Below are 15244 nucleotides of genomic sequence, written 5' to 3' on the forward strand. Positions count from 1 at the left end.
GATTATCTTACCTTAATACTTTTATGTACAAAATAATGAGAGGAATCAATTGGTGTAAAGAAAACACATAGTTGTTTTTAAGAAAAAATATGGAATTGTTAATTGCAAATTACATATTTTTTCTTCGAAACAACTATGTGTTTTCTTTACACCAATTGATTCCTCTCATTATTTTGTACATAAAACTATTAAGGTAAGGTAATCGAAAAATGAATATTTTACAAGATATTTTACGGTTTATGTAAAATTAAGAAATTATTTCAAGCCTCATAACTCACAAAGTACTTAACGAAAATGTACTTAATTATAGTGTTTTGGAAAGCTCTCGAGATGAGCTACAAGAATGTACAAAAATATATAGGATGTTCCATTTAAAAAAATTGAAGTGACCTTCACGTGACCTTCAAATGACTCTTCAAGGTCAAACCAATGATACCATCTTATGGCCCCCTCGAAACCATATAACTTTTGTCTAAAACATTTTTCTCTATCTTGCTTATTTTTCGAGTTATTTGGCTGCCTATGTTAAAATGGGTCACCCTGTATATATTTACATATATATACATATATATAATCACAATTTATATAAGATTATACATATATAAAAAGAATTTTTTATCGGGATATGGCTTTGAGTATTGTAATTAATTAAATATGAATGATATTTTGTTATACTGCATGTTATTTTAAGCAGTACATTCATAAATTAAAGTAATCATAAGCATATTATACATAATATTAACAATTTTTCAAAACCTATAACTTCATAACGCAATAAATTACAATAGTTAATGATATCATGTTTAAATATTTTGCTTAAATAAAAATAGGTTCGCACAAAATTAATTCAAATCAAATAACACCAAATTAAAAAATTAAGACTCATGCGTAGTAAATATTTATTAATTATAAAGATTCTCTTTTATTTGCAATTGGGCTGCTATACTATGAGAAAATTCAATAATAAATTTTTAACATACGTGAAATATTCCAAAAAAAAATATTATATGTATATCTACATTTTTTTCTAATGCAATGATAATTACTTGCTCAACAATTAATAATAAGCTACTTAATCATTGATATTTTTCATTAAGATTAATTACGATATTAATTACGATATTAATTATGATATTATTATAAGAAAAATTGTAGACTGTCATTCAGTATTCAATGCAATGCAAAATATAATTTAAAAATCTATAATTATTACGAGATAATGAAATCCGATCTTTAAGGCCAATGTCCACGATGCTAGAAATCGGTCCGATTTCTCGGATCGAGAAATGTGTAGTTAATTAATATGCAGTTTTTACGGAAAGGGAGCAATTTCATTGGCTACACATTTCTCGGTCCGAGAACTTGGACCGATTTCTAGCATCGTAAATATTGGTCTTTACACTCGAAATGTTTAAGCCTCTGAAAATTCAAAAAAGCAATGCAAATAAGATGTTTGTTACTGTTTGTTACTGTTCTTCTCATTATATGCTCGTGCAAGAAATGATGCGAAAAGATATGGGAAATATGATGTTGAAATAAAATTAATCGTACTCATCAAATATAAAAATTTTGAAGTGGTAAAATGAGGTGTATCTGTATTCATATGCAGTCGCGTGTTACATAAGACTTTGTGTGCATGCCGTTGTATATCTTTATCACTGACAATCAGACTGTATATATGGGAACCTTATATGTAAAATAAAAGATATGTTTTTAATAAGGGAGACATATGTACAGTTTTTTTTAATATAAATTAATCCATTGATTAAAACATAAATAGAATATAATTTAGAAAATTACAAAAACGTTATACATAAAATTTCAATATAAATTAGTTAATATTTTTCTCAATAAAATCTAATACATTAATTTAAACGTAATTAAAATTTTTATTTATGATATTTAAAAACACTAATTGAAAAAAAATGAAATCTATATTTTCGTTCAATAGTATTTTAATTATATAAAACATTTGATTTATAACAATTACTGTTAAATAATAAGCTAGATAATTTTTTCTTTATTTTTGTCTTTTAGTAATTTGTCTATTGTAATTAATTAAATATCAGTAATTTTATTGTTACGTTGTGTGTTATTATAAACAGATAAATTATTCGTATAAGCATACTGCATATAATCTACTGCATATATACTGCATATAAGATCTACAACTTCATTATACAACATGAATTATAATAGTTAAAGTTACAATAGTTATCATGTTTATTTGAAAATTTTACTTGAATAAAATTTGATTTATATTAAATTAATTAACGATCAAATCACATCAAAAATTAAAAAATTAAGACTCATGCATAGAAAATATTTATTAATTATAAAGATTCTCTTTTATTTGCAATTGGGCTATACTTTGAAAAAATGAAATAATAAAATGTTTAACATATGTGAAATATTCCAAAAAAATATTATATGTATATCTACAATTTTTTCTAATGCAATAATTACTTGCTCAACAATATTAGGTATTTAATCATTGATATCATTTTTCATTTAGATTAATTACCATTACGATATCATTATAAGAAAAATTGTAGACCGTCATTTAGTATTCAGTGCAATGCAAAATATAATAAAAAAATCTATAATTATTATAAGATAATGAAATCCGATCTTTACACTCGAAATATTTAACCTTCTAATGATTGGAAAAAGCAATGCAAATAATAGGTTATTTATTTCTCTCATTATATATGCTCGTACAAGAAATCGTGCGAAAAGATATGGGAAATATGATATTGAATAAAATGAATTGTACTCACCAAACATAAAAATAATGAGGCATGAGGTGTATATCTTATGCCGCCGGTATGTTCTTTTGTTATAGCCACGCAGTTTTCGCATGATTCTTACGTGATGTGTCTCTGGTTTCTATACAAAAGAAATTCAATCTTTAGAATTGATATTTTAACACAACACAATGATTATCAGTTATTAGCATTTAATATATTAAATTAATTCTTATCTGATACTTACCAAAATCTTCACACTGTTCTCACTTTCGAGACGACAAGCATGTACGACTGCCGTCTTCGTACATGCTGCCATATTGAAAAGTAAAGCACGCGGAATGCGCGGGATACTTTTTGCGATTGCGCACTTGCACACACTTAAGCCAATCACGGCAATCTTAACCAGTAAGGCCGAGTTCACATAAACTTATATAGACGCATAATACAGATAAAAATTTGCTAATTACGCGTCTTAAACAAAGAACATAAATAATTTCAATAAAAAACATAAATAATTAAAAAAAATTACATTTACGTAATAATTACATAATATTTTATATGTATGTTAGATTAGTAAAATGAAACTATGACGTTTCGTTTATGTCAATAACGTAATAAAGCTATAATTGTTACATAGAATTGTTATGTAATTTTGACGCCACTTTGGTATGTAACATTTATGTATTTTGGTGGATGTAAATGTGTATACTCGAAATGTTTCGAAAATACTACGTAATTTTAATGATATAATTGCAACGTTATGTTAAATTCGTAACATTTACGTATATTGGTGAATGTAAATGTATCTTCTAAAAACTTAATAAATGCTACGTAACTCTAATGACATAATTATAACGTTATATTAAATATGTAACATTAACATTATTTTGTTGACACCAATGTATACATATCTGTAAAAACCGTGTATATTTAATTGTCATGTTAATGTCGAAGTTGTTTCAAGTATTAAATCGGTTAAATATCTGTATAAATATATTTACAAAGGACATGATGCTGCTGTTATAACAATCGAACCAATAACAGAAAGTATAATTATAGATCATGATGAAATACGCAATTTTATAGAAGCTCGTTATGTTGGGCCTGTAGAAGCGAGCTGGCGTATTCTTGAGAAAAGATTACAAGATAAAAGCCATACTATCGTACGTTTACCCGTCCACCTTCCTTATCAACAAAATGTTATAATTGAAACTGAAGCAAATGAAGAAGCTATAACTTCTGCTTTAGATCAAGTTACTATGTTAATAGATTATTTTGCATTAAATTCTCGTGATGAAGAAGTAAAACAATATTTGTATATAGAAATTCCACGTTATTATACATTTAAAAAAGAAAAAATTAATGGTAAAAATATATCGCGTTGGAGTAAACGTAAGAGTCATTATAATTGCATAGGACGAATGTATTCCGTTAGTCCAACACAAACTTTTGTATCATTTACGACTATTATTACTCACAGTAAAAGGAGCTATGAGTTTTGATAAGTTAAAAACTGTAAATGGAGAAGTTTGTCAAACATTTCAAGCGGCATGTCTAGCTTTAGGTTTGATTGAAGATGATGATGAATGGAGACGAGCTATGAATGTTGGATGGATGATGCCAAAACAACTTCGTAGATTATTTGTACGTATATTATTACATTGTCAACCATTGCATCCTAAAGAGTTTTGGGAAAATTTTAAAGTAACAATGTCGGAAGATTATATACGACATTTTGGAATATTACAAGGATAAAAGAAATCATATGTGCAAATCAATGCTATGTTATGGACTGAAGGCAAATCTAGCATTAAAATCCAATCAAAGGAAGCTCAATATTTGAAAAAAATGGATATTTTTATTTGGGACGAAGCGCCAATGGCACCACGACATGCTCTAGAGGTTATGGATCGAACATTGCGTGATATCATGAATAATAATTTACCTTTTGGTGGAAAAATTATCGTATTAGGTGGTGATTTTAGACAACTTCTTCCTATTAAAATACATGGTACCCGATGTGAAATCGTAAATCTTTCAATCAAGTTTAGTTCTAATTGGAGACATTTTATAAGTTTCTCTTTAACGGAAAACATGAGAGTTGTCCCAGAGGAAACTGAATTTGCAAAGTTTCTGTTGGATTTGGGAGATGGCATATTAAATGATTCTAATAATACAACTTCTAATATACAACTTCCAGATTATTGTATTGCACCCATTAATGCTGATATTGTAGAAGATATATATGGTGATCTAATACGAAATAAAGAATTTAATAAAATGGCTAAATGTGCAATACTTTCAGCAAGAAATGCTGATGTCGACGAAATTAATAAACGAGTTGTTGAATTATTAGATATATCTGAAGAACGAATTTATACAAGTACAGATAGTATTGAAAATTGCGGTGATATTGATGAAATTTTACTTCCAGAATATTTAAAAACTTTACCTCCATCATCTCTTCCTCCTTATGAATTACGTTTAAGACCGAATTGTATTATTATGTTGATTAGAAATCTCAGTATCAATGAAGGTCTTTGCAATGCTACTAGATTAATGATTATAGAACTTGCTGATCATTTATTGAAATGTAAAATCTTAACGGGTGATAAAGTAGGAGATATTGTTTTCTTGAATCGTATAACATTATATTGCGAAAATATATATCCTTTTACTTTTAAAAGAAGACAGTTTCCGATAAAATTAGTTTTGCTATGACAATTAATAAGTCACAGGGACAGACATTTGACAGAGTAGGAATAGATCTTCGCAAAGATGTTTTTAATCATGGACAACTTTATGTTGTCTTTTCACGCGTTCGTACTTGGCAAGCATTAAAAATTTACCTAGGCGGGCAACGAGATAATAAAAAAGTTAAAAACTATGTATATAAAGAAATATATACTTGATTTTCCTCCTTTTAAATTTTTATATGAGGACAATTTTTGACATAATTATATGTACGTATTATATGTGCGTATAAATTTGTATTGCAATACAGCGTGTGTATAGAGCTGATGTACTTGATTTTGATATAGATATGTATCAAGATTTTTTTGTTTCGCAAAGATTGCAGTTATATTGATTTATTTTGTGACGTATATAATTTTGTGCAATATAATATTAAGTAATAATATCTTTAACTATAATGTAATATAATATAAATACAGAGTTGGGAAAGTTACTTTATAAAAGTATTTAGTTGCAGTTACAGTTTTTTTACTAAAAAATGTAACTAGTTACAGTTACAAGTTACTAATTCTGAAAAGTAACGCGTTACAGTTACAGTTACTCAAAAAGTAACGAGTCGTTACTTTGCAGTTACTTTTTTCCAATGAAAATAAAAATATCAAATCTGCACGCAGTAATAAAAATTTAATGACAATCTTATAAGGTATTAATTTAATTCTTGCAAATTATAGAGAATTTTAGAATGACATTCACTTTAAAGGAAGAAAAGTACATTTTATTTTAATTCAAAACCAGCTAAATATAAACAAAAACTTTTATTTAACGTAAAAAAAAATTTATAAAAAAATATAATTTTATTGCATCTCGCTTATAATTTTATTATTTTAAGGTAAACAATATGTGTAGATATATATAATTAATCTTTACTTTTTCACTATATTTTTATTATATACAGGGTGTCCCGAAACTAACGCTTGATATTTTAAAGACAGATTCTCTGGCCAATTTAAAAACGATTTTTCCTCAGCGAAAATGTCGAGGGAGATCATTATTTTTTGCATATTCCCAATTTTTGTCATCATGTATCTTCCTAACTAAGCCTTAAATTAAAATTCTATTAAAGTAAACTCTACCTAAAATTAACTAAAGAATGTGACTTTATTAATATTTTATTCCCATAAGCCTTAGTTTGCGAAAAATCCTTTATTTTCAATCGTTTATAACTCGAAAACTATTAGTGCCGCGATGACCCGCGACCCTCTATATATGTATATATACATCGAATAATATTTATTACTATATTTTTTCTTAATATTTATAAGATACATGAAATAATAAGAAACACATCATGATGATTAATACATGAAATACTAAGTATAAGATACATGAAATACTAAGTATGTTAAATGATTTAATGTTTAAAATTTTGATGAATAAAAATTTTTATTTATTTTCAAAAGGATTTGGTATTCAATTATGTCATCGTGAAGATGTCCTCTTTGTGGTGTTATTACGGAACCACCAACACTAAACATTCGTTCAACGGATGCACTACTCGGAAGTGTCGTATTATATTTAATAAAAAGTTTTTTAATTGCAGTGTAATCATTTAACATACTAATACTGCAGTTATTCGATTTTAAAAATCGATACAATTCTTCTTGCGTGGATTCAACTTTTTTTACTTGCTGATCAAAAGCAAAAAAGTCATCGCGATCGTCGAGTTTCTCACTAAGATTAGGGGAACTCTCAGTAGAACGGATTCCTAATAAATCTTCTAAATAATTTTTAGCGAGTTTCCTTTCTTCTCCATTTATCCAATTTAATTTGAATTTAGGGTGCAAACAACTTGCAATAATAAGCTCTTCTTTTTCAAATAATGCGGAAAATCTAGAATTATATATGTTCAGAATCAATGAATAAATATTCTTTATTTAAAAAATAACAAATTAATTTTAGCAAATTACCTTTTATTTAAACCTTGTTGTATAGCTGCGATTAGTGATTGGCAATATGTAAATCCACTTTTATTGAATTTTTCTAATTTTTCTTTTAAAGACCGGTAATAAGTATCCCATGTCTCGCTTTGCAATATATCTAAGGCTTGCGCTAAAGGTTTCATTACCTAAATCAAACAAAATGAGGAAAAGATACATTTTATTAAACATATACATATTACGACCTCTACATATATATATATATATATATATATATATATATATATATATGATGATCGGCCGCGAACGTATATTGAGGTGACAGGTGTGGAGGTGTGGGCCGGTAGGAGAAGGAAAAAAGGATGGTTGGAGGAAGAGTTGAAAGCTGGGAGCGGGGGAAGAGGAGGAGGTAGACCGGGGGAGCGGATGGAGGTGGAGGCGGAGTTGGAGAAAGAAGGGTTAAAGAGTTTTTTGAGTGAGAAAATATATGGAAAAGTGCTGAGTTGGGAAACGGAAGATGGAGGGAGAGGCGTGAAGAGTGATGGAGAAGGAAGTGAAGATGGCGCGGGAGGCAGAAGAAAGGAGAGAGAGATACAGTAAGGTGGAAAGTGGAGATGGCGCCAGAGGCTGGAGTAAGGAGATAAGTGACAGATGGATGGCGCCAGGGGTGCGTTGAAGGAAGCGAGGGATAGAGAGACGGGGAATCGATGCGCAGATCGATTGTGGTGACGAAGAATTTTGGGAGTGCCGGCAGGGAAGAAAAGTAAAGAATGGACAGCAGAATGGAGTGCGGAGAACTGGTGGAAGAGGTCAAGGAGCTGAAGAAGGTGATGGTGGAGTTGGTTCTGGTGATGAGGAGATTGGTAATGGGATTAGAGAAGAGAGGGGAGGTCGATAGGGAAAGTGAAGGAGCGGAGATTAGGAAGGAGAAGGAAGGCGCAGGAGAGGAGGGCAAAGAAGAGGATGAAAGGAGAGAAAAGGAAGATGGGGGTAGAAGTGAAGAAGGTTGGAAGGTGAAGGGGTTAAAGTTAAAGAAGGGGAATAGTGGGGAGGAAGGAGACGAGAGAGAAGAAGGAGGAAGGGGAAAGGGTGGAGGGTGGAGAGAGGAAGAGCAAGTGGAGTAAGGGCGAAGAAGGCAGAAGAGGAGTAGATGAGGAGGAAGAAAAGGAGAAGGCAGGGGATGGAGAAGGGAGAGAAAGGAAGCAGGGGGTGAAGAAGCGGATGGAGGAGATAGGCGGGAAAGTGGAAGGACGAGGGGAGGATAGGAAGGTGGAGGAGATAGGGGAAGGAAAGGGAAATAAAACAGAAGGGAGGAAGGGGACAAGAGAGAAGAAGGAGGAAGGAAGGGGAGAGATAGATGGGGAGAGGAGGGGCAGGTGGAGTGGTAGAGTGGACGACAGTGGAGTAGAGGTGGTGGAGGAAAAGAAGAAGGTGAAGGAGGAAGAGGGGAAAGAAGGGAAGCGGGGGGAAGAGGTAGGTAGGGAAAAGAAGGGACGGGGGGTAGAGAGGGAAAGGGAGAGTGGAGGAGAAGAGAGTATAGAAGATGAGGAAAGGGAAGAGGAGTGGTGGAGGATGGTGGAAGAGGAACGGGAAGAAAGAAGGAAGAAGAGGAAGGATGAAGGGGGAGAAGGACAGAGGAAAGGAGAGGATTTAGGAGAGGAGGGCAGGGGGACAACAGGAGGGGAAGTGTGGAGAAAGTTTGAGGAGAGGAGGGAGAGAGTGAGAAAGGAGAGAGAGAAGGGAGTTGGAGAGGAGGGAGAGAATGAGAGAAGGAGAAGAGGAGAGAAAGAAGGAGGAATGTGGTGTGGAGAGGGGTAGAGGGAGGCAGCGCGGAGGAAAGGAAGAGGGTGATAGAAGGGATCATGATGGAGGAATTGGGGAGAAGGGTGGAAATTGGGGAGAATAGTGAGAGGAGGGGGAACGTAGGTATAGTATTAATTGTGAGGATGAGGAGGACGGAAGAGAAGAAGGAATTGCTAGAAAGGGGATGGGAGATAAGGAGGAATTGGGGGTGGGGGTAGACGAGGACTTGACGTTGGAGGAGAGGAGGGTAAGGTGGAAGCTGGTGGAGAGGGCAAGGACAGAGAGGGCGAGGGGGAGGGTGGTGGTAGTCACAAATAGAAGGATATGGATAGATGGGAAGGCTTGGGGATGGGATGTGGAGAAAGATAGGTGGCATGAGGAGATGGAGGAAACAGAGGATGAAAGCGATGAGTAGAAAGAAGGGGGGGAAGGGAAAGAGGGTGAGGAAGGTAGGAAATGGAGAAAGGGAAAGGTAGGAGGAGGAAGGGGGGATGAGTAGGGATAGGGAGAAGAGTATAGGGGCGGAAGAAGAAGGGTAGGGAGGGATAGGAGGGAAGGCTGAAGGGAAAGGGTGAAAAGGGAGGGTGTAGAGGGGAGGAGTTGATAGCCTCTGTTTTTTGTTTTTTGTTTTTTGTATGTTGGATTAATTTTGGTTCGGTCTAGTCTGTACAGCCATTTCTGATGCCGGAAGGAAAAGGAAGGAGAGGATAAGAGCGAAAGGAAGAGTACGAGGGAGGAAGAGAGGCTGGACGAAGGAAACAAGGGACAGGAGAAAAGAGAGAAGAGGGAGAGGTGCAGAGGAAGCAGTCAACCACAAGAAGAAAACAAAGGCGGGAGAAGAAGAGTCTGGAGCCAGGCGGGTGATAGGGGGGACGAGGGAGGGAGGTCAAGGAGGGGGAGGATGCGTAGGGTGGGTGAGGGTATTGTAGTCTGTAATGGTCGCAAAATGGCCAGGTCAGGGGGGAGAAGTGGTATAGTTTTGTTAAAGGTTCGGGAACGCTCCTTGCAAAAGCGCCTTGTAATCCCCAAGGGGCGACAATAAACTATCAATCAATATATATATATATATATATATATATATATATATATATATATATATATATTACAACTACATATTAATACATATTGTAATTTATTTAGAGGTATACCTGACAGTATTCTTCTAGGAATTTAATTTAATTTTCTGTCAGTCTTTGCAAATTAAAATAATCGAGGCATTGATTAATTTTTTCGGGATCATTTTTTAAAAGAGTTACTAATTGCAATACAGAATCATAAGTAGAGTTCCATCTATCAAAATAGAAAAAGGTGAAAAAAATATAGAAAATTATTACTTAATAAAATTATTTAATAATTATTTAATAAATTATTTATAAAAAAAATACTTATATATACTTATATGCAGAGTTGAATGAAAATATAATGAGAAATGAAAGTGAATATTTTGATTAACGTAATTAATATTGAAAAATAATAAATATGTAACTTATTTGATCATAGGATTGGTGACAGTTCTCAATGCTTTTTATTATTATGTCGAGAGAATAATATCTGAGATATTTATATATAAGTCACCAAGTGACTTGTATATAAATATTACAAATATACTTTCTAGGTACTAAAATCGTTATGCTATTATGAAATCTAAGATCATCTAAGATCAAATAAATTTCATATTTACTACCTAATACAAGAAATCTTTTATCTGGTAATAACGGGAGTTTTCAAATAGACGCCACAAGTTTCCTTTATTTTGTCAGATATTTGTGTAGATTGATTATGCTTATTCCATAATTTGGTTAATTTGGCAAATGTCAATCTATATAGTTTTTTGTACAAAGTATCACTATCCATAGCTTTCTCGGAATCTTTTACCGCGACAAGGTTTAAAGTGTGACTCGCACATCTATGATGTGGCGGAAGGGTAAGCGAATTTTCTGCATCCGTGTCTTCTATATCGTTTGTAATTTAGAGATTATTTAAATCGTGAAATTCTACAGCATTAGATGTTTCATCTTCATCTTTTTCAAAACTCCTAAAAAATATTATATTATATACATATATATATATATATATATATATATATAATACAAATTATTATATCCATATTTATATTGTATATAATTTGCACAGATAATTATTATTATATAATTATTTGTATTACATGATAAAAAGAAATGTATGTGAGCGAAAAAATACTGTATTCGTTTGCACATGTAAAAAAATTTAAATAATATACTAAATATATTTTTCTTAAAACAAACTCTTACCGAAAAGCTTTAACAAAATTGGTTCCATTGTCGGTAATTGTACAGCACACTTTATTTTGGATATGATATTCGAGGAAGACTGAGTTAATTGCTCGAGCTAAAACATCGTATGTATGTTTGCCTTTTATCCTACGGCAAGCCAATGCAGCCGACTCTCTTTCGAAAGTTACAGGATTCACCCAATGAATAATTATTCCTAAATAACTCCTACAAATTTAGATTTTAATTTATAAAATATAAAAATTTACAATTCAACGAAAATATAAAAATATAAAATATCACTAACCTTTTTGCTTTGCTCCACAAATCTGCTGTTGTCGCAATTAGTTCAATTTCTGTCAATTTTTTTTCCAGAGTAGCTTTCATTTTATGGTATGTTTCACAAACTTTGTCTCTTAATGTTTTTCTACACATTATACGAATATGTAAAGGAAGTCCAATTCTAAGCAAATTAATGAATGCTGGACTGTCTACAATGGAAAGAGGTTGAATATCTTCAATAATAAAGCGTAGTATCGCTTTATCTAATGCTTTTAGAATAACTGCTGTGCTCCCAGAGCCCCATCTCTCCAATATTTGACATTTGTTTGGAATATTATTCTGAGGATCTTCACTTGGACGTTTATTTGATAATTTCAGTTTTGCCTTATCTATGTTCTCCAATAGATGTGAATGTTTTGCCTACTAATTTTATTTTATCTATTAATTTCATATACAGGGTGACCCATTTTAACTTAGGCAGCCAAATAACTCGAAAAATAAGCACACTACGAAAAAATGTTTAGAATCAAAATTTTGTCATTTCGAGGGGGACGTACAATGACGTTAAAATGAGCCCCCCCACCCCTCCCCCTGGGCGGTGAGGGGGGCAAGTTTGAAATCTTAAATGGGAACCCCTATTTTTTATTGCATATTCGGAATCTTTGGCTAAAAACACATACAATTTGTCTGAAACATTTTTCTCGATTCATGATAGATGGCGCCGTAATCGACGAAATTCAATTTCTTCGATTTCTCTTACTGAGAACCCATGCTTACGATTCTGCAATAAATTAACAATAAAAATACCACGTTTTCATTGTTAATACTCGAAATTAGTCTTAAAACAAACTTCTCATTATTTTTTATTACTCATTAATTACTTCTCAAGAAACTGCTTTTAGCGTAACCCAGGAACAACGTCGTGGACGTAGCAGTTTTCTGTTCCCTTCGGGGTGCTTGATTAACGTGAGTCCCCTCGCCTCTCACAATTCGGGGTGCTTGAACGTGTGGTAACCCAGCCAGTGAAGGCAAGGTCGTGTGGTGATCCAGCCAGTGAAGGCAAGGTCGTGTGGTGACCCAACCAGTTAAGGCAAGGTCAAGTAGTGACCCAGCCAGTGAAGGCAAGGTCGTGTGGTGACCCAACCAGTTAAGGCAAGGTCAAGTAGTGACCCAGCCAGTGAAGGCAAGGTCGTGTGGTGACCCAACCAGTTAAGGCAAGATTGCATTGTTATCAGCTCTCTCCGCATAAAGCATTACACACGCGATAAGATCCAAACATAATAAAATAAATTAAAATTAAATAAAATTTTGAAGAAATAATATCCTAAAGTCATGCAAATAATCACGAAAAATCTAGTGAAAGACGAAATGCAACACTTACTTACCATATATCTTATGCCGGGTCTACAATGAGTCGGTAGTCGGTAGTCTTAAGCCTCAATCGGTGAGTCGGAAGCGAGTCAGATGGGTGGTCGGTGAGTCGTAATCGGTGAGTCGGTGGAGTTAGCCAACAGCCAACTTTTACGACACCGACTACCGATTTGCTTACGACTGACCAATCAAACGCTTCATATGTTCCAAGTTCCAAGCGAGGCATGGCATGTGTGCGGTGTGCGGTTACGTGTCTTCTGCTATGTTGCGTCCCAAATGTAATTGTGAAAATGAATATCGAAGAAGATCTAGAGATAATTAAAATTGTGCAGGCAAATCCTTGTCTGTACGTAAAAGATATAAAAGCGTACAAAAATGTAGACAAAAAACATTGTTGGGAACAAGTGGGTGCTGCTCTAACCAAACAGAAAACAGGTTAGTAATTCATATTGCTTAATTTTTTATTAATATTCATGTTTCCTAGCATAACTAATTCAATTTACTATAGGTGAAGCTGTGCAGAAACGTTGGGATAGTCTACGTACAATGTTCATGCGAGCCCATCGCAAGCGGATGGAGTATATTCCATCTGGTTCTGGTGCAAGGGAGGGCCCAAATGAGAATGAGGGAATAGATTTTGTGTATTATGGGGAAATGAGCTTTCTTATTCCTTATTATAAACCTCGAATGTAAGTTAAAACAACGAACATCTTTCCTTAGGTATAGTACAGAATCATCTAATAAATGTACCTAACTTTCTCAGAATATGCAGGACTCGTTCAAACATGAAGACTTCTATCTCAATGCATATACCCTCATCCACTTCTGCATCAGCTAATGTAGCTGATTCTGAATCTATCATAATTCCAACTGATTCTGCTTGGAACCCTGATTTTACAGATTCTACAGATTCTATGAGTTTGCAAGTCTCAGGTGTCATTGGATGTGCCGAATATATTTAAAGGCATTGATTATGTTATTTTTTCCTGGGAACGAAAACGTGAAGTTTTTACGTTAATTCCACAATTTTATTCATTGAATTTACGTAAAACTTTTCACATTTTTGCTCTTAGGAAAAAATTACACAATCAATGCCTTGAGTGCTACAATTCATTTGTTCTTTTTAGCTGAACTAGCTACATTGGTTCAGAGTTTATCTTTTTTTTTTCAATATGGATGGAAAAAGATAAATTTTGAACTAGTGCAACCAGTTTAGCTAAAAAAGAAAAAAATTCTAATATTATTTCAATATGTATCTGTTACGTCCTAACGCTTCTCACTCTCTGTTTTCTAGGAACACATCTGCTGGACTTATCCTTGCAGGCGAGTGAGGTTAATCTCTCAATTTATCTTTTGAGGCAACCTGCTAGGCCGGCTATACCTCGGGATGCCGAGAGATTTTGGATCTGCGGATGCTTCTTTGAGAGGTTTTCGGATCGATGAATAAATATAAGTAAATTTTTGTAATTTATTCTTCTTTATTGTTGTTATTCAACCCTTTATTATTCAGAGATTTTTCGATTTATTATTATTATTTTATGTATGATACACGTCAACAATTTCGTCAAAGAACTCGTCGCTATCTAGTCTAAAATGTCGTTAACGACTGCGTCTTCGAATCCCTCAGGACTGGGGGATATCGGCAAGGGAGACAAGTCGAATGGTATCTCTCCCGGTTGTACGGGGGAATAATTAGGGGTCGAGTATCCAGAAAATGCGTCTAACGTGGGAGATGGGACTTGTATTTCCCTATCGGTGGTCCTGCGGATTTCGGCGTTTCCTTCACACGCAGCGAGTAGTCCAGGCGGAACGGTAACTGTCGGATTATCTAGGTCCACTTCTATCGTCGGACAGTTACTTATCCCCAGACGTAGAACTTGATGATTCGTCGTTAAATTCTTCCCCGGCCTGTATGGCATCTACAGGGGCGTCAGTGCTCTTGTCGGTTGATAAGGGTGCGAATGCTAAATTATAAGAGGTTTCCGGGCGCTCGTCGAGGGCAATATTCAAAGGTATCTTGTCGCGACCGATGAAGGACGTACGCGTGTTAATTAATCCGTCACGAAATAATCGTCGTCGTGACAGAGGGTGTTACGTCCCCAGTTCCTCAGGACTGGTCTGGAAGTCTTACTTTTCCAGTTGGACGCAATTAATCACT

At 33.7% G+C, this 15244-nt stretch overlaps 1 pseudogene; it reads right to left on the reverse strand.

The window, feature by feature from the left end:
- Positions 1–6862: 6862 nt before the first annotated feature.
- On the reverse strand, positions 6863–14026 carry LOC145965225 (uncharacterized; annotated as a pseudogene).
- Between the last annotated feature and the right edge of the window lie 1218 nt (positions 14027–15244).

This window comes from Camponotus vicinus, unplaced genomic scaffold (assembly GCF_025532165.1).
Source record: "Camponotus vicinus isolate PSW18456_S1 unplaced genomic scaffold, iyCamVici1.0 SCAF_1, whole genome shotgun sequence".
Classification (NCBI taxonomy): Eukaryota; Metazoa; Arthropoda; class Insecta; order Hymenoptera; family Formicidae; genus Camponotus; species Camponotus vicinus.